The sequence below is a fragment of the Macaca thibetana genome, chromosome X (assembly GCF_024542745.1).
Source record: "Macaca thibetana thibetana isolate TM-01 chromosome X, ASM2454274v1, whole genome shotgun sequence".
Taxonomy (NCBI): Eukaryota; Metazoa; Chordata; class Mammalia; order Primates; family Cercopithecidae; genus Macaca; species Macaca thibetana.
In genome coordinates this window covers 19,621,874-19,646,439 of record NC_065598.1, presented here as the reverse complement: position 1 = coordinate 19,646,439, position 24,566 = coordinate 19,621,874, and the positions used below count along the sequence as shown (strand labels likewise).

Here is a 24,566-nt window from a genome sequence, read left to right as displayed (position 1 = left end):
CTAGGAATACAGGTGTGCACCACCATGCCCAGTTAATTTCTTTTAAATATTTATGTAGAGATGAGGTCTATGTTGCCCAGGCTGGTCTTGAACTGGGCTCAAGCGATCCTCCCGCCTTGGCCTCCCGAAGTGCTGAGATTACAGGTATGCACCACTATGCCTGGCCAGATGAGTCTTTTTCTTACATATCAGCAATAAACTGGAAATAGGTTCCAACAAAACCCATAAAATTCATAGAAATAAAAACTAGCTAAAATGAGAGGAATGTTAAAATTTAAGTGAATGAATGGGAAATCTTGTGCATATGAAGAAGGCTCATCCTATAGGCAGCACTCACATTGGTTCCAGTCAATGAGATTTCATTTCAGCAACTTGAAAATAGAATTGTAGGGGCCGGGTGCAGTGGCTGACGCCTGTAATCCTAGCACTTTGGGAGGCCGAGGCGGGTGGATCACGAGGTCAGGAGATGGAGACCATTCTGGCTAACATGGTGAAACCCCGTCTCTACTAAAAATACAAAAAAATTAGCCAGGCGTGTTGGCGGGCGCCTGTAGTCCCAACTACTCGGGAGGCTGAGGCAGGAGAATGGCGTGAACCCGGGAGGCGGAGCTTGCAGTGAGCCGAGATCGCGCCACTGCACCCCAACCTGGGCGACAGAGCGAGACTCTATTGTCTCAAAAAAAAAAAAAAAAATCATGCTTTGAGGTAGGTATGGGACGGTAACTTCCCCAAGGACACACACAGCTGGAACTTGGCAGAGCTGGCTGTGACTCCAGGGCCCCAGCGTTATTTTTTATATATATTTAAAGATACATTTTTTTTTTTTTGAGACGGAGTCTCGCTCTGTTGCCCAGGCTGGAGTGCAGTGGTGCAATCTCGGCTCACTGCAAGCTCCGCGTCCCGGGTTCACGCCGTTTTCCTGCCTCAGCCTCCCGAGTAGCTGGGACTACAGGCACCCGCCACCACGCCCGGCTAATTTTTTTGTATTTTTAGTAGAGACGGGGTTTCACCGTGGTCTCCATCTCCTGACCTCGTGATCCACCCGCCTCGGCCTCCCAAAGTGCTGGGATTACAGGCGTGAGCCACCGCGCCCGGCCAAAGAGACATATTTTTTAATAGAGACACATTCTCCCTATGTTGCCCAGACTAATCTCGAACTCTTGAGCTCAGGCAATTCTTCCGCATTGGCCTTCCAAAGTGCTGGGGTTACAGGCACGAACCACTGCACCCGACTTCCAGGACCCCAGCTTTAGTACCCCCAGGGGAAGTTGACAGGCTTTTCTGCCCCCCAGAGCAGCAACACTGATTTGCTAGGGGGTAGGCAGGGCAAAAAAAAAAAAAAAAAAGTCTTGCTAGAGCAAGCACTTACAAAATGAGTAGCAAAGGGCCAGGACCCTCATGGAAACTCCTAGTTCTGAAGGTGCTTTAAAATACATATTGAGGCCGGAAGCAGTGGCTCACGCCTGTAATGCCAGCACTTTGGGAGGCCGAGGTGGGTGGATCTCCCGAGGTCAGGAGTTCAAGACCAGCCTGACGAATATGGTGAAGGCCCATCTCTACTAAAAATACAAAAATTAACCGGGCATGGTGGCACACGCCTGTAGTCCCAGCTACTCGGAAGGCTAAGACAGGAGAATCGCTTGAACCTGGGAGGTGGAGGTTGCAGTGAGCCAAGATGGCGCCACTGCACTCCAGCACTCCAGGCTGGATGAGACTCCATCTCAAAATTAGATATAGATTAGATAAATAGATATATATATACTATTAAATATATTGACATTATTAAAATTTATCTTTCTTAAGTATAGAATACAGTGGTCTTTAGTCACAGAGTTGTGCAACCATCACTACTAATTCTAGAACATTTTTACCTGAGTGCTTTTTCAAGGGTTTGTCATCCATTCATCTACTCAAAGCAGCAAAGCTTGGCTTTATCAGCCATTAGTTCAAGTTCTCATTGTACCTGAAAGCAAGGACATGGGGTTCGAAGATAGCATTCTTCTTTGAAGCAGTCACTTCCCTATCTTCCCCCTTCAATAGGCCAAATTAGGACAATGTTTATGTCACAATGAGTGTGGGCTGTTTTGTGTTGTTTCGCATTCACTTCATAAACATAGGATCAAATGCCAAACACAGGCTCACCTCTCAGATGCCCAGCATGGGCTCCTATGTTGATGAGAGACATGGATTGGGTGAAGCTGTAATTTAAGACGCTTTGAAAATTCTGAACCTTTGGAGACATGCCTTTAGCAATGACCATGGATTCGGGCATAGGGTGACTTACACTGTGACTCTTCTTGCCCTTGTGTTTCTGGGACAGATCCCCCACATTAACCACTAGGGAGGGAGTGTTTCAGTGTCCTCTTTTTCCCCTCTAAAGTCCAAGCCAGGGTCCATGGCAATGGGCACTCATGGCACTGTGGAAAGAAATCACCTATTGCCCAGAGCCTGAGGGTCCCCTTGCAAAAGGCAGAGGGAGCTAAAAAGCTGCAGGTGTTGCCCCTGGAGAGTTCACCCCCTTCTCCTCCCTCCATGCTCTGCAGTAAATCAACAAGAACCTCCTGCCGAGGCTTCTATGCTGCAGTTAAATAATGCGACCATTCAACTGGCACCAAGGGACTGGGGCCGGGGGAGTGTCTAAAGCTGCCAGCTTTCTGGACTTCCAAGAAATGATGAAGGCAGGCTTTTCCCATCTCACCTTATCTCAGGAAATGCAAGGAAGAGTTCCAAGCAATTGAACCTTTGCGGAAAGTAACTTCTTTTCAGCATTAGAGCTAGCAGCAATTTGTTGGCTGTACTTACATTTTAGTCATATTTTCCTAATAGTGTGTGTAGGGTCATCTTGAAACAACAGGAAAGTCATCCACGCAGAGCTAACAGCTAGAACAGGGCTGTGTCACACAGTAGACGTGCGTAAAGCTTGTTGGATTGAATTCAGTCATCACTGTGGGACCTGTAGGTTGTTCTAGGACAAACCGAATCTTCGTAGGTCCACTGGGAGGACAGAATAAATTCCATTTTTTCAGTGGACCTGGCCTTCTAAAGGATTCTCAGGGACCTACTCTGTGGGTGACAGCCCTGGTGGCTGGTACAAGGTTCACAATGGTAAGAAATTATTCAGAATGTGAAAGGCAACAAGATAACTGTGCACCCTTTCCAAGCCCTGATAGAGGATTGTCTTCACAAGGCAGCCTCTGGGCCAGCTGGGTCTCGGAAGATGTTAGTCCGAGCAGCTCACCATGTGCTGTGGGTTAGGATTCAGCCTCTGGAGTTAGAGGTTATGTCTATTTGTTCCTATAGGACACTAAAAAACTTCATCTCTAACTATGCCATCTTATTCCAGCATTCTTTTTTTTTTTGAGACGGAGTCTCACTGTGTCTCCCAGGCTGGAGTGCAGTGGCGTGATCTCGGCTCACTGCAAGCTCCGCCTCCCGGGTTCACGCCATTCTCCCGCCTCAGCCTCCCAAGTAGCTGAGACTACAGGCGCCCGCCACCACGCCCGGCTAGTTTTTTGTATTTTTAGTAGAGACGGGGTTTCACCATGTTAGCCAGGATAGTCTCGATCTCCTGACCTCGTGATCCACCCGCCTCGGCCTCCCAAAGTGCTGGGATTACAGGCTTGAGCCACCGCGCCCGGCTTTTTTTTCCTACTAAATACACGTGTGTGTATGTTACGTACACACATGTGTGCATAATAGTCCTCATCTCCGCCTTTAACTTGCTTTCTCATCCTACTCCTTAATGAGTTCAATACATTTTTTGACACATGCTTGCTTTATATTAACATCAGAATTATGTTTTTAACTTTTGGAGGGTTACACTTTGACAAGTGAGGGTCCTTATATCCTCGGCAGGATTTGGGAAATCCAAAATAGTTATACTAATGGCTTCAAAGGTTCATATTAAATGCTAGTGGAGTGGATATCATGGTGCGCCACCCAGATGGACCTCCCTTTTAGGACTGAGGTGTTCATCCTTCCAGGTGTCTCCTTCCGGATGCTGGAGTTACAGCCCCTGAAGCCTGTCGGTGGACTTCCTGTCTGGGAATTGCCCTTGGCTGAAGGAGGTTGCCTCGCCAAGGTTAAACCTCCTCCTGGGGCAACCTGTATCTGATGACTGGATCAGTTCAGTGTACAAAGCCCCTTGCCTGGAAGTAGGACAACTCTGAGCCATCCCAGCTTCAGAGCTCCCCGTGGGGTCACCTGAGGGCTCTGCAGAGACTGCATTGCAGTCTAAATTCTCCCTCCTGCTTCCTTCACGCCTCCCCACGCCAGTCACTCTGCACACATGCCCCGCATGCCAGTTGGTCTGAAAGTTTCCCAAAGAACCCATCCTGAGCCAGCTGGGCGTTGTGCTAAGGCTTTTCATGTGCTGTATCTCCTAACCTTCCAGACAACATTCCGAGATAGGCATGGTTGTTACCATGCTCTTTTCACCATGAGGGACCCGAGACTCAGGCCAAGCCACTGGTCCGAGGTCACATGCAACCAGGAAGTACAGAGCTGGGCTTCTAACCCCAAGGTGTGCTTTGGAGCCTGCACTTGGCCTAGCTCACCACAGCCCAAAGTGCCTGCCCAGACAAATCAGACAGACCCAGCCCCTAGAGGCTCTTGCTAGTCTACACACCTTCTAGCTATAGTTGCAAGTTTTCCAATCAATCTTCTCAACCAGCTTCCCTCACCAGAAATTGTTGCTGACTTTGAAAATCCTTGAGAATCTTCTGCTGAGGGCATTTCATCCATCTTTGTATCGCTCATGCAAGCAGAATATGTGCACCTTCCACCTGGGAGCACAGTTGCTGTGAGACTTTTCTCCCCCTTATCCAGAAGGCAACCCATTTCATAACTGCTCATTTATGAAGCAAGTACAAATGAATATCTACTCCATGCTAAGCATTTTGCTAGGGATGGGGATGGAGCAGAGAACAAGACTAGAAAGTGTCCCCATCCTCCTGGAGCTTATAGTCTAGCAGTGAAGAGAGACAGTAGACAATTTTAAAAGTCATTATTGGCCGGGCGCGGTGGCTCAAGCCTGTAATCCCAGCACTTTGGGAGGCCGAGACGGGCGGATCACGAGGTCAGGAGTTCGAGACCATCCTGGCTAACACGGTGAAACCCCGTCTCTACTAAAAAAATACAAAAAACTAGCCGGGCGAGGTGGCGGGCGCCTGTAGTCCCGGCTACTCGGGAGGCTGAGGCCGGAGAATGGCGTAAAAACCCGGGAGGCAGAGCTTGCAGTGAGCTGAGATCCGGCCACTGCACTCCAGCCTGGGCGACACAGCGAGACTCCGTCTCAAAAAAAAAAAAAAAAAAAAAAGTCATTATTTGTAATTGTGATGGGTGTGAAGGTCAAGTCGGCTGTTACACATTTTCTTTTTCTTTTATTTCTTTTTTCTTTTCTTTTTTTTTTTTTTTTTTGAGATGGAGTCTCGCTCTGTCGCCCAGGCTGGAGTGCAGTGGCTGGATCTCAGCTCACTGCAAGCTCCGCCTCCCGGGTTCACGCCATTCTCCTGCCTCAGCCTCCCGAGTAGCTGGGACTACAGGCGCCCGCCACCTCGCCCGGCTAGTTTTTTTGTATTTTGTAGTAGAGACGGGGTTTCACCGTGTTAGCCAGGATGGTCTCGATCTCCTGACCTCGTGATCCGCCCGTCTCGGCCTCCCAAAGTGCTGGGATTACAGGCTTGAGCCACCGCGCCCGGCCTTTTTTTTTTTTTGAGATGGAGTCTTGCTCTGTTGCCCAGGCTGGAGTGCAGTGGCACAATCTCAGCTCACTGCACCCTCTGCCCGTCTGCCCCTCTGCCCCCGAGGTTCAAGCAATTCGCCAGCCTCAGCTTCCCGAGTAGCTGGGACTACAGGCGTGTGCCACCACATCCAGCTAATTTTTGTATTTTTAGTAGAGACAGGTTTCACCATGTTGGCCAGGCTGGTCTCGAACTCCTGATCTCAGGTGATCCACCTGCCTTGGCCTCCCAAAGTGCTGGGATTACAGGCGTGAGTCACCATGCCCAGCCCACATTTTCATATCATTACAGTTTGTGATGACACATTGATTTGTGAGATTCTTTGATTAAGGTCTATCTCCCTCACTGTAAGTGTTACGACAGCAAGACTGCCACATTCCTACCACCCAACACAGATATTCAGTAAATATTTGTGAGTGAATAAACACAGTTGTTACTGAGAAACTCTATGAATTAAAATTATGGCCTCTGCCAGGCACAGTGGCTCACACCTGTAATCCCAGGACTTTGGGAAGCCAAGGCAGGTGGATCACTTAAACCCCAGGAGTTCAAGACCAGCCTGGGCAGCATAGTTGGATCTTCTCTCTACAAAAATTAAAATAACAGCCAGGCATGATGGTGCCTACAGTCCCAGATACTTGGGAAGCTAAGGTAGGAAGATAGCTTGAGCCCAAGATACTTGGTAGGCTAAGGCAGGAAGTTAGTTGAAGGCTGCAGTGAGCTGTGATGGTGCCAATGTACTCCAGCCTGGGTAACAGAGGCCTTATCTCTAATAAATTAATAAAAATATAATATAATAAAATTTTCTAGTAAGGGGCCTGGGGAGGGAAGGGTGGTAAATGTTTTGAATATTTTATTGTAAAATCTACCACAGGGTCCATTATGTTCTCTTTCCCTACCAGTCCAAGGGAGAGTGGGAACTGGAGTGAAAAGTTAAGACGAGACTGTGGGGTACCTAATTAATATGGGGTTGAACAAAATAAATTCATCAGGCAATGAAGTTTTGGAGAGATGAATGACTTTTGAATTGGTTTTGGGTTGTGCGTGGACACAAAAGAGACCACTTATGGTAGGAAGGGATTTGGGGATAGAGTTTCTACAGTGGGAAGGCGCTGGACTTTTTCTTTTCTTTTCTTTTCTTTCTCCTTCCTTTCCTTCCTTCTTTCTTTCCTTCCTTCCTTCCTTCCTTCCTTCCTTCCTTCCCTTCCTTCCTTCCTTCCTTCCTTCCTTCCTCCCTCCTCTCCTCTCCTCTCCTCTCTTCCTTTTCTTTTCTTTTCTTTTTTTTGGAGACAGAGCCTCACTCTGTCGCCCATGCTGGAGTGCAGTGGCATAATCTCAGCTCACTGTAACCTCACCCTCCCGGGTTCAAGCTATTCTCCTGCCTCAGCCTCCAGAGTAGCTAGGATTACAGATGTGCGCCACCACACTCGGCTAATTTTTGTGTTTTTAGTACAGACAGGGTTTCACCGTGTTGGCCAAGCTGCTCTTATTTGTTTATTTCTTTGAGACAGGGTCTTGCTCTGTTGCCCAGGCTAGAGTGCAGTGGTGCAATCTCAGATCACTACAAGTTCTGCCTCCTAGGCTCAGGTGATTCTCCCATCTCAGCCTCCCAAGTAGCTGGGACAACAGGTTCCTACACCATGCCTGGCTAATTTTTTTTTTTTTTTTTTTTTTTTTGTAGAGACGGTGTTTTGCCATGTTGTGCGGGCTGGTCTCAAACTCCTCCTTTTTGCCTTGCATTAATGTAGGTAGACTATCTCAAAATGGTTCAAAATAACTGCTGAGTTATAAGACATTGTTTTAAAACCACAAATATTGTATGACTTTCAGAACCAGGGCCAAGCCACTATACATATTACATTACAAAAGAGTTCATCAGAAATAATTTATAGGACCAGAGGACTGACTGGTAGCAATTACCAAATTTCGTTTAGGAATTTGTCCTCCATCTCAGTAGGAAAACAGTCATACAGGCAGTGACTAGAATGAGCAAAAAGAAACCTGCAGCATAAGCCTGTCTAAAAACATTTTCATCCAAACAATATAAATCATTTCTGTCTGCATTCTGCTGTTGACAAAGCCATTTAAAAAGCAAAGGTAAAGAAAGGACAGTGTCCACAAAAAATGCCTATATCATGGGATGGAAGACAAGGAGGAGGGAACAGGGCCAGCTAAGCATTATACGTTAAATTTCATTAATAGCATTAAGCCACACAACCAAAGTCAGATCGTTAGGGCAAGGGAAAAAGCACCTGGTTCTGCCAGTCCTGGGTTCTAACCACTAATGGAGATACTGAAGTGACACCATCACCATACAAACTAGGGGCAATCTGGACAACAGTGTTTTCAAGGGTTGAGAAAGCTATTTGTCCTACTACTTCACAATTTTCTTTTTCTCACAACAGCATTTGAAAAAGAAAGCCACACAGAAGGGTGGCACGAGAACGTGCCAAGGCAGCTCATAGGTCTCCCCAGAAGCTGATGCTCTCCAAAAAATGACGATGGCACTATGTACTTTGTCTAAGTCTGCATTGCAGCCTGAATTACTCCTTTAAAAACTGTTTATATTTTTCTCAGGTTTAAGGATTTTAAAACTACCCTGAATTACAGCAAACCTCTATGCCCATGTTCTGGTTTGCAGGGAGTACAAGCGATGCAGCAGTGGTTCTCAAGTTTGAGGGTGCGTCAGAGTCACCTGGAGACTTGCTGAAATGTAGTTTGCTGTGCCCCACTCTAGAGTTTCTTCTTTCTTTCTTTCTTTCTTTCTTTCTTTCTTTCTTTCTTTCTTTCTTTCTTTCTTTTCCTTCCTTCCTTCCTTCCTTCCTTATTTCTTTCTTTCTTTTTTTTTTTTTTGGAGTCTCACTCTGTTGCCCAGGCTGGAGTGTAGTGGTGCGATCTCGGCTCACTGCAACCTCTGCCCCACCAGGTTCAAGCAATTCTCCTGCCTCAGCCTCCCAAGTAGCCAGGATTACAGGTGTGCACCACCATGCCCAGCTAATTTTTGTGTTTGTAATAGAGACAGGGTTTCCCCATGTTGGCCAGGCTGGTCTTGAACTCCTGACCTTAGAAGATCCACCCACCTCAGCCTTCCAAAGTGCTTGGATTACAGTGAGCCACCGCGCCCGGCCCTAGAGTTTGATTTGGTGGCTTGAAGCAGGAGCTTCACTGTGTAGTGTATGGTCCCACCCTTGCTTGTTTTCTTCTGATATGACAGTGGTAAGGTCTCCGGCAGGGGCTATTCCTTCAGTCTGGATCCCAGACAGAAGACTCAAAGTTGCCCCACGATGGATGTGAAATGTAAATGAGAAATAAACATGTGCTGTTCTAAGCCACTGAGGTTTGGGGATTGTTATTGTAACACAGCTTATTCTTACCAATACAGACTACTTGTTTGAAGCAGAGTTGGCATTCTGCAGCAGATTTGGCTTCGCGTGAAACCCGAAGGGAAGGAAAGGGGAGGGGAGGGGAGGGGAGGGGAGGGGAGGGGGGGAGGGGAGAGGGGAGGGGAGGGGAGAGGTGGGGAGGGGAGGGGAGAGGTGGGGAGGGGAGGGGAGGGGAGAGGTGGGGAGGGGAGGGGAGAGGTGGGGAGGGGAGGGGAGAGGTGGGGGGGGAGGGGAGGGGAGAGGTGGGGAGGGGAGGGGAGAGGTGGGGAGGGGAGGAGAGGGAAGGGGAGGGAAGGGAAGGGAGATGATACTCCATTTCTCTTAGGCTTGCTCTGCGTACATGTGCATGTATGCTATTCATATAGACACCAAGGACTATGTGCAAACTGTTTAACCTCTCTTTCCACACGAGTAGACAGCATATAAGGCCGAGGACCATCTACTTGTGCTGTCTGTTGACAATGGTGAGTCTGGAAAAAGACCACCTTGTTCAAAGAGGAGTCAAAAGAAATATATATATATACACACACACACACACACACATATACACACATATATATACACATACACAAATATATATACACACATACATATATATCTGTGTGCATATATGTATATGTATGTATATATGTGCGTATATGTTTTTTATTTATAAAAATAAGTTTGTGTGTATGTATATTTATATTTATATATAATGAAGACACAGAAACCATGGGAATGGAAGAGAAAAAAGAGCACATTTCTAGCACATTTCTTTTTTAATTTTTTTTTGAGACGTAGCGTGGCTCTGTCACTTAGGCTGGAGTGCAGTGGTGCAATCTTGGCTGACTGCAACCTCCACCTCCCAGGTTCAAGCGATTCTCCTGCCTCAGCCTCCTGAGTAGCTGGGACTACAGACATGTGCCACCACGCCCGGCTAATTTTTGTACTTTTAGTAGAGATGGGGGTTTCCCCATGTTGGCCAGGCTGGTCTCGAACTCCTGACTTCAAGTGATCCGCCCGCCTTGACCTCCCAAAGTGCTGGGATTACAGGCATGAGCCACCGCACCTGTCCCAAAGGAGCATACTTTTGAAAAGGATTATCTGCAGAATCTGAAAGAAAAATTTCACAACCAGTTTAGCATCCTTTTGAAATATGATAGGCTTTCTATAAAATCAGAACAGAAATTCATAAGGAAATGAAAGGGTGAGACAGAGATTACTAGAGTAACAACAGAGAACCGGGCGGGGGAGAATACAAAGAAACAAAAATCTCAGTAATAAAGTTTGAGTCAAAATAGAGACAGAAATAATGCTTTAGAAAGCTGTATCAGTATCAATAAAGCAAACTTGAGGTCTACTGGAAATGCTGGAAATGGATGAAAGACGAAAATGATAAAAGAGGCCAGTGTGGTGGCTCATGCTTGTAATCCCAACACTTTGGGAGGTCAGAGCAGGTAGATCACTTGAGGTCACGAGTTCGATACCAGCCTGGCCCAAATGGTGAAAGCTCGTTTCCACTAAAAATACAAAAAGTAGCCGGGCATGGTGGCGGGGGCCTGTAATCCCAGCTACTCAGGTGGCTGAGGCAGGAGAATTGCTTGAACCCGGGAGGCGGAGGTTGCAGTGAGCCACGATCGCACCACTGCACTCCAGCCTGGGCGACAAGAGAGAGATTCCATCTCAACCAATAATAATAATAATAATAATAATAATAATAATAAAAACAGAGAACTAATACAGCTGATTGCTCTTCCTAAAAGAGAGATTAGAGCTAATGGAGCAGAAACAATTCTTGAAGATAGAATGGAAGAAAACGTTTCTGAATTGAAGCCATATATATGCAGGTAAAAAAGGACTCACACCTCTTAACCAGAAAGAAAAAGCATTATTTATTCTTAAATTGCAAAAACTTCAGTATGACCAGAGCATTGTGCACAAGGGGAAGAGAGGCTAGGGAATAGATAATGAAAAAGTTTGTATGCTGTTCGAAAGAATGTTCTCTGCCAAACAGAAAGCAAAGTCATATATGAAGAAAGGAAAATGATCATTGATAAAAGGCTTAAAAAGAGTGGTAAAAGGATTTGTAACAGCAATTATTGGAAAAAAGAGAGATCACATAAAATGGTCATATAAAATGATTACTAAGAGGACCAGGCTCTCCACTGTGGTGGGCATCCATACATTTGTAGTGACATCATTCTTTGATAGTTGTGTGGCTTTCTCCCCACCCAAGCAGTGTTTGGAAATGCAGATGTAGGAATGGAAAATGCAGACTGGAGTTTTAAGTGGTAGTTTAATGTTAGGACAAGTCAAAGGGCAAGGCAGGGGGCTCTGCTTACAAGAGTGGTTGAAGGCTGGGCACAGTGGCTCATGCCTGTAATCCCAACACTTAGGGAGGCCGAGGCAGCAGGATCGCTTGAGCCTAGAAGTTCCAGAACAGCCTGGGCAACATAGCGAAACCATCTTTACAAAAAAAAATTTTTTTTTTTTTTTTAATTAGCTGGGCATGGTGGTGCACGTCTGTTGCACAAGCTACTCGGGAGGCTGAGGCAGGAGTATCACTTGAGCTCAGGAGTTTGAGGTTACAGTGCGCTATGATTATGCCACTGCACTCCAGCCAGGCCCACGACCAAGTGAGACCCTGACTCTTAAAAAAGAAAAAAAAAAGGCTGGGCGCAGTGGCTCATGCCTCATGCCTGTCATCCCAGCACTTTGGGAGGCTGAGACAGGCGGATCACTTGAGGTCAGGAGTTCGAGACCAGCCTGGCCAACATGGCGAAATCCCATCTCTACTAAAAATACAAAAATTAGCCGGGCATGGTGGTGCACACCTCTAATCCCAGCTACTCGGGAGGCTGAGGCAGGAGGATCACTTGAACCCGGGAGGCAGAGGTTGCAGTGAGCCAAGATCGCACCACTGCACTCTAGCCTGGGCGACAAGAGTCAGACTCCATCTCTAAATAAATAAATAGGCCGTGCGTGGTGGCTCATGCCTGTAATCTCAGCACCCTGGGAGACTGAGGCAGGATGATCACCTGAGGTCAGGAGTTCAAGACTAGCCTGGCCAACATGGGGAAACCCTGTCTCTACTAAAAACACACACACACACACACACACACAAATTAGCTGGACATGGTGGCACAGCCTGTAATCCCAGCTACTCAGGAGGCTGAGGCAGGAGAATCACTTGAACCCGGGAGGCAGAGGTTGCAGTGAGCCGAGATCACACCACTGCACTCCAGCCTAGGCGACAGAGATTCTGTCTCAAAATAAATAAATAAATAAGTAAAAATTAAAAAGTGGTTGTAGTCAAAGGCCACGGGTTTAAGTTGGGTAGTGGGATTTCAACATGTAAGGTTTTAGAGATGGAGCAGTATCAAGTGATGAATGTCTAGATTTTCTAGACTGTGGGTGAACAAAGTAGAAGTAATGGTCATCCGCGTTGAGGAACTGAAGGAAACCAGGCTGGGTTGTGGATGTTGGATTCATTGGGAAGATGGCAGTAAATCAGATGGAGAGGAAAACTAATGCCAGGCAGTCAGTAGGTGACAGTGACAAGGGAGGGCAAACGGTGTTACTACCAGATGGCATAGAGCCTGAAAGAGCTATTTCACAAGGGGAAGAAAGAATATCAGTGTCAAGCAGAAAGCTTCAAGAGTGAAGAAGTCACACTATCTTTGAGGCTGGTGCATGGACTGCGGGAGGGGAGAAACCAAGCGAGTAGACAGAGATGAGGCAATCCTTTGAGTTGGATGATGGATAGATGCTGGTACCATCAGACCATTTGGGAAGTTCAGCGGGGAGGCTTTGTTTTCCGGGAATATGCTTAATTTGAGGCGTGGGAAATGGATAGAGGGTAGGTGAATGGTTAGAGATCTGCACAAAGCTAGAAGGCTCACGGGATCAAGTTCTGTCCGTGACTGAGGGGTGACCTCCAATCCTTGGGCCTTAACCCCCAGGATCCCTGGACCTGGAACGCCCATTAAGTCCCCTCCTTTCCGGCAGGAGGGCGGCAGAGGGCGCAGGCGCTCTAGCCGGACCCGGCAGGCGGGTGGCAGAGGGCGCAGGCGCCCTGGACAGAGCGGCAGCGGTGGGAACGGCCGGCAGGGGGCGCAGCGCTCTGGCCCGAGAAGCCCGGGCGGGGCACCCTCGCCGGGAGAGTAGAGGATAGGGGTCGGCTGGAGAACGGGCTCAGCGCGAGGCCGCGAATAGTGGGCGGGGCCAGGGCGGGGGCGGGGCGAGGCGGTTCCGGAAGGAAGTGGTTCCGGGTCCCACGACCCGGCAGAGGCGGTTGGGGTGCCGCTGCTGTGGGAGGCGGCGGCAGAGTGAGGGGCGAGGCCCGAGGGGCCGGCGGCGGCGGCGGCGGCGGTGGCGGCAGCGGCGGGGACTTCCCGGCCGGGTGAGCGGCTCTGGGGGGGGCGGGGCGACGAGGCCTGGGCCCGCAGGGAGGGCGTGTCCGCCACCCAGGAGGGGCGGTTCTCGGGGTGGCGGATGGGGCAGCGGGGAGGATGCGGCGGTCCGACTCGGGTTCCCTGGGGACAACTCCTCTGCGCCCCGTAGGTCATTCGGTCAGCGCCTTCCCTCGGGCGAGGCGACCCGTCTCCGGTTTCCAGGGGACAGCTGCCCGGCGCCCCTGAGGTCCCTCGACAGGCGCGGCGACCCGGGCACCTGCTGCCGCGACCCTGATCCTCTGCCGTCGTCGGGCAGGTTGCGGTCCCCGCGGTTCCCTGCATCTGTCAAAAGGGTGGGGGCCGGGAAGGCGGTGTCCGGGGACGGTGCCCTTGTTCTCGAGGCGGCCCTGGACGCGTCGCCTGCGGGGCCTGAGCCGAGGACCCCCCCGCACCCCGCTTTGTCCTGGTGAGACGCTCCTGCCGCGCAGCGGCATCTTTCTCTGTCAACGTCGAGAATGAGTAGTGAAGGCTGCTCATTATCCTGCATTGTAAAGTAAAACTTGTCGTTTTAGAAACGTCTACTGAAAATTGGCGCATCTCCTGTGCTTCTCTAGGTTGTATTGGGAAACTGGGCCAGTCACTGTCAGGACTGTCCTGTTGGTAGGTCTCGAGGGAAAGAAATGGGAGAGAAACCTACCCCGTAAATATTTTCCTACCCGGGTGCTTTTCGAACTGCCTATTAGGTGATTGCCTTTTTTTTTTTTTTTTTCCTGTAACAAATTACAAACTGTAGGTAGAAATCAGGAAGGCCGCTTTAGGCTCCTGGCCAAGCAGTCTTTTTAGCATTTTTCTGAATGTGAACAGGTCGGAACGACAGACAAGAATTTGAAAAGAAAAGGTTTTGCTGTGGATTCATAACGAGGGCTTTATTTTTCGTTGGTATTTTAATGGTAATGGTATAGCAATGTTTTATTTTTAATGTTGTTTTAAATGGCTACTAAAATTTTATTTTGAAATCACAGCTGTTTCAGTCACCCCCAAGAAACCTTTAAAACGTCTTATTAAAAACATTTTAATATATAGGAACCTTTAGCCATTTATACACATTTCTAAGATAGGAATCACAATGAAGGTACATTGTTTCACTATTCCAAATTCCAAATAACCGTGGTGAATATGGTTTCACCATTCCAAGTAACCATTGTGAGTGTGGTTATACACCTCCAGTCTTTTTCTATGCAGAGCTTAAGACATGGGTTTTTCTAAAGTGAATTCTCTTTTGTAATTATCTTTTTCTGACTAAGATAGCATGGCATTACATGGCTGTAATATTGTAATTTATTTCATTGGTCATTCTCAGTTCTTCTCTATTAAAATACATTGTTGGGTAAATGTAAAGTCTGCATATCTATGATTACTTTCGAGTCTCACTCTGTTGCCCAGGCTGGAGTGCAGTGGCGCGATCTCAGCTCACTGCAACCTCCACCTCCTAGGTTCAAGCGATTCTCCTGCCTCAGCCTCCTGAGTAGCTGGGACTACAGGCATGTGCCACCATGCCCGGCTAATTTTTGTATGTTTAGTAGAGACGGGGTTTCACCATATTTGCCAGGCTGGTCTCGAACTCCTGACCTCTGGCGATCTGCCTGCCTCGGCCTCCCAAAGTGCTGGGATTACAGGTGTGAGCCACCGCGCCTGGCCCATGATTACTTTCTAAGTGTACATTCCTAGATGATAGAATTGTTGGGCAGAGTATGCACATAAGGGTTTTTTTTTTTTTTTCAATGTGAATTGCTCAAGTTCCCTCTGGAAAGGATATGCTGTTTTACACTCCTACCAACAATCTGTGAGTGTCCTTACCCACACCCTAGCAAAAGGCAACATTTAAAGGGATTTATGTAGGAATACTTTTGAGCCATACTTGTACTCTTCAACCAAGTACAAGTACCCCTCTCTAGTCATCACTTTTTTCTTATTTGTTGATAGCACTTCAGCTTCTCATCTTTTATTGCACCTTTACTATTTTGGTAAAGAAAGGTTATCTAGGTGAAGCAAAGGCTTAATAGAGCAAACAAGAGATTTAAAGTTAGGATGCCCTTGAAATCCAGTATATCTGATTATCTTGAACAAGTCACTGAACTTTTCTAAGGTACTCTTCCCGCAACGATGCACTAGGGGTTATAATACATTTGCCTTACCTTTCTTAAGGATAGTTTTAAGGGTCAAATGAGACATTTCTGGAAAGTACATTTAGACAAACTTTGTCTTGTTGGTATTTTAAAAAATTATTTTTAATTTTTTATTTTTAAATAGAGACAGTGTCTCACTATGTTGCCTAGGCTGGTCTCAAACTCCTGAGCTCAAGCCATTCTCCTGCCTTGGCCTTGCAAAGTGCTGGGGTTACAGGCATGAGCCACTGCACCCAGCCATGTTATTACCATCTGGTAAAAATTTCAGAGCACAGAAGCATCTTGAGGTTCATACATTTTTTAAAGTAAATACCTTAATTCAAAAGGCTATTCTGTAATACCCTTTGCCCCTATACTCTTACATTCCTTAAATTTGAAGGTTTTTTTTGTTGTTGTTTTTCTTTTAACTGCTGCCCTAGATTATATTCAAAACTTTATCAGGGTTCTGAAATTAGGTGAGTGAATGAATCTGCACAAATGTTGAAGGAGCAAATATTTAAAAGCACTATATAAAGCGGAGAGGGACAGGTATAATGCTAAATAAAACACAGTACTTGGGCTCATGATAAATAAAACATGGTCTTTGTGCCCTGCAGGCTACATTATCCGGGCAGCAGAGGGCATAAAAGCTGCTTTCCAAATTTAGATGGCAATTTTAGATGTGATGCCTGATGTCAACTATTCTCAAGTATGCTAAAGCCCAATTCTGCTGACCAAGCACCTGAGCAAGTGACCGGCCAGTCTCCACAGGGTCATCTTTCTGACGGTAGGAGTTGCAAGGTGAGGAAGTGTTAGTATTATAGTGCAAGAACCTGCGTTCTACTTTCAGGTCCTCCACCTGGAGCAGATCAGTTAACTTTTTTGAGGCTGGCTTTATTCACTCATGAAATGCAGGTAATTCCAGCTTCCTCATGTGTTTGTTGTGAGGATTACATGACATAGTACGTGTGTAACACTTAGTAAACCAGGAACTGCTGGCACTCATGTCATCATTCTTACTCACTAGAGACTTCACTTCCCCAGGAAAAGAACTAGGTCTCTTCTAACTTTGTATTTCTACCCCCTAGCAGTCACTGGTACTTAGTCGTGTTTGATAAAGTAACATAGAATGTGACCACTGATAAAAATTCAGTTTGAGTGCGGGGTGCAGTGACTCATGCCTGTAATCCCAGCACTTTGGGATGCCAAGGCGGGCGGATCACCTGAGGTCAGGAGTTTGAAACCAGCCTGGCCAACATGGTGAAACCCTGTCTCTGCTAAAAATACAAAAAGTAGCCGGACGTGGTGGCACATGCCTGTAATCCCAGCTACTCGGGAGGCTGAGGCATGAGAATTGCTTGAACCCAGGAGGCGGAGGTTGCAGTGAGTTGAGATCTTGCCCCTGCACTCCAGCCTGGGTTACAGAGCAAGACTTTGTCTCTAAATAAAGAAATTCAGTTTGGACCAATGAAGAAGGTAATATGTAAATATGGAATATTGGGAAAAATTTACCACATTATTTGGAGTTAATATTAAGGAATCAAAGGAAACATTGAACTAATTGGACTTGGACTCGTCTCTGCTATGACTGTCATTCTACTTTACATCCCTAATGCCAGGCAAATAGTCTCTCCTTACTAAGAATAAATGTACTGGCTGGGCATGGTGATTCATACTTATACTCCCAGCATTTTGGGAGGCTGAACTGGGAGGATCACCTGAGGCCGGGAGTTTGAGACCAGCCCTGGCAACATAGCAAGACCCTGTCTCTACAAAAAAATGTTTTAAAAATTAGCTGGGTATGGGGTATGCATAAGTGAGAGGATCACTTGAGCCCAGGAGTTCAAGGCTGCAGTGAGCTATGATTGCACTACTGCACACCAGCCTGGGTTACGGAGCGAGACCTGGACTCAAGAAAAAGAAAAAAAAAGAAACTGACTCAAGTTTCTCCCATTTTAAAACCTCATTCCTAGACCTCTAATCACCCTGCCGCTACCTCGTTTCTCTCCTCCCCTTCCCTTCCCAGCTGGACTGTTTGAAAGAGTTGTTAATAATTGGCTTTCTCAGTTTCCTGACCTTCCACTCAGCCCTCAAGACATATGTCAACAATTTTCATTATTTTATTTGATCTCTCTGCAGTATTTACCATGAAAGTCCCCCTTTTGGAAACGTCCTTCTTTTGTTTCTGAGATTCTGTATTCCAAGGTTCCCTTCTTCTTCCCGGGAAGTTCCTTCTCAGCTTCTCCTTTGCTGGTTCATCTTCCTCCAAAGGTTGATTTTCCTGCAGGCTTGATCCTTCTTGTGCTGTCTCTGGAATAATTTATAGAGCATTGAGGCTATCTCGTGTTTGAAGATTTGGTGGAATTCCCTGTGAAACCATCTGGGCCTGACGCTTTTTCATGTGATATTTCCTTTATAACTTTCTCAATTTTTTTTTCTGTGGAAATTGGTCTATTTAAACTTTCTAACTCTAATGGATAAAATTTTAGTGATCTGTGCTTTTCTAGCAAATTATCCCTTTCATCTGGGTTTTCAAATTTATTTGGTAGAGGTCTACAAAGACATCCTTTATTATTTTTAAATGTTTTCGTCTTATTTCCTCCATGCCCTTTCTCATTTTGTGTTTTTGTGCTTTTTCCCTTTTTTCCTTAAGTTATCTAATGGTTTATCTATTTTATTTTGTTATTTTTTTCAAAAATACAGAATTTTGAATTAGTAATTACATCTATTTTTCTATTTTTTCCCTCATTCTTTTCTTCTACTTTCATCTTTTTTTGTTTGTTTTTTCCTGACACAGGGTCTCACTCTGTCACTCAGGCTGACGTGCAGTTAGTGGCATTGTCTCAGCTCACTGTAGCCTCTACCTCCTGGGCTCAAGCAATCCTCCCACCTCAGCCTCCCAAGTAGCTGGGACTACAGTGGTACACCACCACGCTTGGCTAATTTTGATTTTTTTTTTTTTTTGTAGAGACAAGGTCTCCCTCTGTTGCCCAGGCTGGCCTTGAACTCCTGGCCTCAAATAATCCTCCTGCCTCGGTCTCCCAAAGTGCTGGCATTACAGGCATGAGCCACTGTGCGTGGGCTACTTTCATCTTTATTATTTCCTTCCATGTCCTTTCTTTTGGTTTATTTTGTTATTTTTTAAGTTTATTTATTTATATATTTTTTGAGGCAGGGTCTCACTCTGTCACCCTGGCTGGGGTGCAGTGGTCGATCATAGCTCACTGTAGTCTTGGATTCCTGGGCTTTAGCAATCCCTCTGCCTCAGCCTCCCGAGAAGCTAGGACTACAGGCATGTGCTACCATGCCTAACTATTTTTTTTTAAATTATTTTTTTGTAGAGACAGGGTCTTATTATGTTTCCCAGGCTAGTCTCAAACTCTTGGCATCAAGAGATCCTCCCACCTTAGCCTCCCAAAGCGGTGGGATTACAGGTGTAAGCCCACTGTGCCAAGCCTATTTTTAAGTGTTTTTTGACCTTGGAATAAAATTTATTTTTATTCTTTCATTTTTACTGATAAGTGTGTTTAGTGCAATGAATTTTCCTCTGATTACTGCTTTAAATGCATGCTATAAAATTGGATTTGTAGGCTGGTTCGAATGCAGTGGTATTTACAACTAATTGATGACAACCAGTTACAGATTTCTTTGTTCCTTCTTCATTCCCGCTACTTCACTTGACTAGCCTTAAAAAAAATAAAGAAGTAAATAAAATAAAAAAGATTCTGATATGTAGTGTTTTCAGTGTCATTATTTCTTTAAAAATGTATAATTTTGGCTGGGCTCACGCCTGTAATCCCAGCACCTTGGGAGGCCAATGTGGGCAGATCACCTGAGGTCGGGAGTTTAAGACCAGCCTGACCAACATGGAGAAACCCTGTCTCTACTAAAAAAATACAAAATTAGCTGGGCATGTTGGCTCATGCCTATAATCCCAGCTACTTAGGAGGCTGAGGCAGGAGAATCACTTGAACCTGGGAGGCGGAGGTTGCAGTGAGCTGGGATTGTGCCATTGCACTCCAGCCTGGGCAACAAGAGTGAAACTCTGTCTCAAAAAAAAAAAAAAAGTATAATTTTAGTTCTAGAATACCCAGGAGTTGCTTAATAGTAGGCTATTAAATTTCTAGATGGAAAAGCCTTTCTGTTTTTTAAATTTTTGTTCATAAATTCTAGTTTTATTGCATTATAATCAGACATATTGTTTGTGATATTTCCACTTTATTGAAGGGGAAATATTTTTTCTTCGTGACCTAATATATGATTATTTTGATGAATGTGGTGTGAGCAGTTGAGAAGAAACTGTATTCATTAGTATCAGAGTGTAGAGTTTGATAAACAACCCTAAGAGTTACTCTATTGAGTATGTTGTTTAGATCTTAGGTCTCCTTATTTTTGGTTCACCTAATCTGTCTTGTACAAAGAATGGTGTATTACAGTCTCCTATTATTAGTGTGTTTCCAGTGTCTTCTCACATCTCTTATAGTTTTTGTCTCATGAAGGTGATTGCTGTATTATGTTTATATAAATACATATATTTATATGTTATATCTTCATTGTGGGGTAAGGCTTTTAGGATTAAAAAATATCTTTTTGTGTCACAGCTAATGCTTTAGGACATGGATTCTGCTTTGCCTGAGACCAGGATTGCCATCCCCAGTCTTTTTTTTTTTTTTTTTTTGTGATGGAGTCTCACACCGTTGCCCAGGCTGGAGTACAGTGGGGCGATCTTGGCTCACTGCAACTTCTGCCTCCCGGGTTCGAGTGATTCTCCTGCCTCAGCCTATCGAGTAGCTGGGACTACAGACGCCCACTACTATGCCTGGCTAATTTTGCTTTTTTTTTTTTTTTCGTATTTTTAGTAGAGACTGGGTCTCACCGTGCTAGCCAGGATGGTCTCGATTTCCTGACTCCGCTATACACCCGCCTCGGCCTCCCAAAGTGCTGGGATTACAAGCATGAGCCACCTTGCCTGGCGACCTACTCTCTTTTTATTTCCATTTGCCTCATGTACTTTTTCCAGCCATTTATATATTTACTTATTTATTTAGAGACCGGGTCTCACTCTGTCGCCCAGGCTGGAGTGCAGTGGCGTGATCTTGGCTTACTTAAGCTCCGCCTCCTGGATTCAAGTGATTCTCCTGCCTCAGCCTCCCGAGTAGCTGGGACTGTAGGTGCGTGCCGCCGTGTCCAGCTACATTTTTTAATATTTTTAGTGGAGACAGGGTTTTGCCATGTTTGCCAGGCTGGTCTTCTGACCTCAAGTGATCCACCCACCTTGACCTCCCAAAGTGCTGGGATTACAGGTATGAGCCACCATGCCCAGCTAATTTTTTTGTATTTTTAGTAGAGACGGGGTTTTGCCTTGTTGGCCAAGCTGGTCTTGAACTCCTGACTTCCGGTGATCTGCCCGCCTGCCTTGGCCTCCCAAAGTGCTGGGGCTATAGGCGTGAGCCACCATGCCTGGCCTAACCTTTTATTTTTAACCGTTCAGAATCACTTTGAGGCTGGGTGTTGTGGCTCACGCCTGTAATCCCAGCACTTCAGGAGGCCAAGGCAGGCGGATCACCTGAGGTCAGGAGTTCGAGATCAGCTTGGCCAACATGGTGAAACCCTGTCTCCACCAAAAATACAAAAAAATTTAGCTGGGCATGGTGGTGCACACCTGTAGAACCAGTTCAAGCACGGGAATTGCTTGAACTCGGAGGTGGAGGTTGCAGTGAGCAGAGATCGTGCTGCTGCAGGGCAACAGAGAGAGCCTCTGTCTCAAAAAAGAAAAAAAAAAGGGAATCACCTTGGTTTAGATGTGTCTTTTGTGTTGTAAAAGTCGTTGAGGTTTCTTTTGTTAGTCAAATTGAAAATTTTTATTGTAATAGGTGGATTAAACCCGCCCACATTTATTGTTAGGACTGAAAAATTTGACCTCAAATCCATCATAATATTTTATAATTATGTGTATTTGTTATCTTTGCCATTTCTCTATGAGAAGTAGATATTTTGCTCTTTTATTACAAAACTTAGGGTGTGTGGGGGGGGGTTATTTAGGAAGGTTTGCATTTTTGTTCTAATCATTTACCTTTGTACTTACACCTTTTAAAATGCCCTCACTCCTTTGTTTGCTTATTTATCTGTGCATGTGTGCATGCGTGTATGTGTGCATGCGTGCGTGTGTGTGTGAAATTGCATCTATGTGATCAAAGTAAGATAATGATAGGCAACTGTGGAATTCTGTATCTACTTCGTGCTCCTCCTTACTGAAGAACTGGCAATAACAGATAACAGCTACCCACCGTGGCCAGAATAATAATCCATGATGGTCTCTTCAGGTCTACCTTCCCCTTCTCACTATTCTACTGATTGTGCTCTTTTTCTGTGGGCTCTGACTTGGTGCGTTTCTGTGATGGGAGTGTGGCTTTTTGTTTGTTTGTCTGTTTGTTTGTTGTTGTTGGAGAGAGGAGGTTTCACTGTGTTGCCCAGGCTGGTCTCTAACTTCTGGGCTCAAGCGATCTGCCTGCCAAAGTGTTAGGATTACAGGCATGAGCCACCACGCCCAGCCTGAGGCTTCTTTGTTGCAAAGGCTTTCCTGGGGAATTTTTATTCTTTGCATTTGTAAATGCTGAATTCACATTTAGTGTGGAATCTCTGTCAGTTGATTTTTTTTTCTGTAACAGCTTTGTTGAGATAGAATTAACATAACACAATTTACCCATTTAAAGTGTACAATTCAGTGTTTTTCAGTATATTCGTAGAGTGTGCAACCATCACCACAGTCTAATTTTAGAACATTGTCTTCATCCCAAAAAGAAACTCTGTGCCCATTAGCCATCATTTCTCATCCCCCCAACCCCTTCTGCCACCCAGGCAACCACTAGTCTACTTTTTGTTTCTATGGATTAGCTTATTCTGGACATTTCACATAAAGGGAATCATATAATAGTGGTCTTTTGTGACTGGCTTCTTTCGCTTAGCATAATGTTTTCCAGGTTTGTCAATGTTGTAGCATGTATTGGTACTTAATTCCCTTTTATGGTCAAATGATACATATTCCATTGTATGGGTATATTAATACTACATTATATTCATTCATTCATCTTGCACATTTGGGTTGTTTCCACCTTTTGGCTATTATGAAAAATGTTCCTATGGATATTTGTGTACAAGTTTTGTGTAGACATGTTTTCATTTCTCCTGGGTACCTATCTAGGAGTGGAATAGTTGAGTCATATAGTAACTCTATGTTTAACTTGTGGGGGAACTGCCAAACTTTTCCAAGTAGCTTCTCTATTTTACGTTTCTACCAGGAATGTATGAGGGTTCCAATATTTCTACATCCCTGAAACACTTGTTATTTTGATGGTGCCCAGTTTTATCTATTTTTTCTTTTGTTGCTTTGTTTTTTGTTTTGTTTTGATTTTTTTTGTAGCAGCAATTGGAAATAATGTTGCTTTGTTTTTGATGTCCTAACTTAAAAATCATTTCCTGATCCAAGACCACACAGATTATTTTTATGTTTTTTTCTAAGTTTTGTAGATTTAGCACTTACATTTAGGTCCTTAATCCATTTTGAGTTAATTTTTGTATATGGTGTGAGGTAGGGCCAAGCTTTAACCTTTTGCTTGTGGATATCCAGTTGTCTTAGCACCCTGTGTTGATTTGTTTAACCTCTTAATATCTGGTGTATCTGTTTTTTTTCCTGCCAGTATCCCTTAAACTCACCTATAGTGTACATAGCAGTGGAACTGCTTCTACCATTCTCTCTTGCTTTCTCTTCTTCTCCCATTTTCTAGTTGTAGTTTCTTTTTTTAACTCTGTCACAATGTGTAGCAATTTTTTTTTTTTTTTTTTTTGAGACGGAGTCTTACTCTGTCACCCAGGCTGGAGTGCAGTGGTGCAGTCTTGGCTCACTGCAACTTCTGCCTCCCAGGTTCAAGTGATTCTTCTGCCTCAGCCTCCCGAGTAGCTGGGACTACAGGTGTGCAACACCACGCCTTCTAATTTTTTGTATTTTTAGTAGAGATGGGGTTTCACCATGTTGGCCAGGCTGGTCTCCAACTCCTGATCTCAGGTGATCTGCCCACCTCAGCCTCCCAAAGTGCTGGGATTACAAGTGTGAGCCACTGTGCCTGGCCATTGTGTAGCAATTTTACACTAATCTTCCACCTTCATCCTTATCTTTCTTTTAGTGTCTTATATGTACATTTACACATTTTTAAATGCTCACCATCAGTCCTTTTGCTGACATTTCCCCCATTTAATTGAATAAAGCTTATCCTCCAGTATATTCCTCAGGAAGGGTTAGTGAGTGCAGAATTCCCTATACCCTTGTAAGTTGAAAACTGTTTTTCTTGTTGCCTTAATGTTTAAGGAACATCTTAACTGATGTAAAATCCTTGGCTCACATTACTTTCATTGAGTTTTATTTTTTAGTGCTGCTCTGTTTCTCACCTTGCCTTGTATTTTGTTTTTGAAAAATCTCATAATCTGATACTGATCCAGTTCTTTTGAACTTGTAAGTTATTTATTCTTTTTGCCTGGAAGTCTTGAGAATTTTATCTTTATGTTTGAAATCAAATAGTTTTGACTAGGCTGTATTTCAGACTTATTTGTTCTAGATTAATTTTCCTAGGTACCTGGTGAGCCCTTAAATGTGTAGATTCAGGTATTTTAGGTATTTTTAAATTTCTGGAATGTTTTCTTGCATTCTGAGTGAATTATAGTTTTAAATACTAGTTCAGTTCTATTGTTTGGTTTTTCTTCTTCAGGGACTGCAATTACATGAATAAATATTAGTTTTTTTCTATACGTATTTGCTATTTTTACTACTTTCTCTCTGACCCTTTCTTTCCTTCTCCCCACTCCTCTTTCTCTCTCTCTCTCTCTCTCTCTCTCTCTCTCTCTCGCCCTCTC

The 24,566-nt window shown here is 45.0% G+C and overlaps 1 protein-coding gene across 3 annotated transcripts in view; it reads left to right on the top strand.

The window, feature by feature from the left end:
* Positions 1–13,366: 13,366 nt before the first annotated feature.
* Positions 13,367–24,566, top strand: part of BCLAF3 (BCLAF1 and THRAP3 family member 3) — a 75,531-nt gene continuing 64,331 nt past the window's right edge. For 2 of the 3 annotated variants that reach the window (XM_050775117.1, XM_050775114.1), the window contains exon 1: positions 13,367–13,505. The gene's annotated coding sequence lies outside the window, so the exon portion shown is untranslated. Of the gene's footprint in view, positions 13,506–15,833; positions 16,464–24,566 lie in introns of those variants that run through there. The other variant, XM_050775113.1, reaches the window with a different exon arrangement.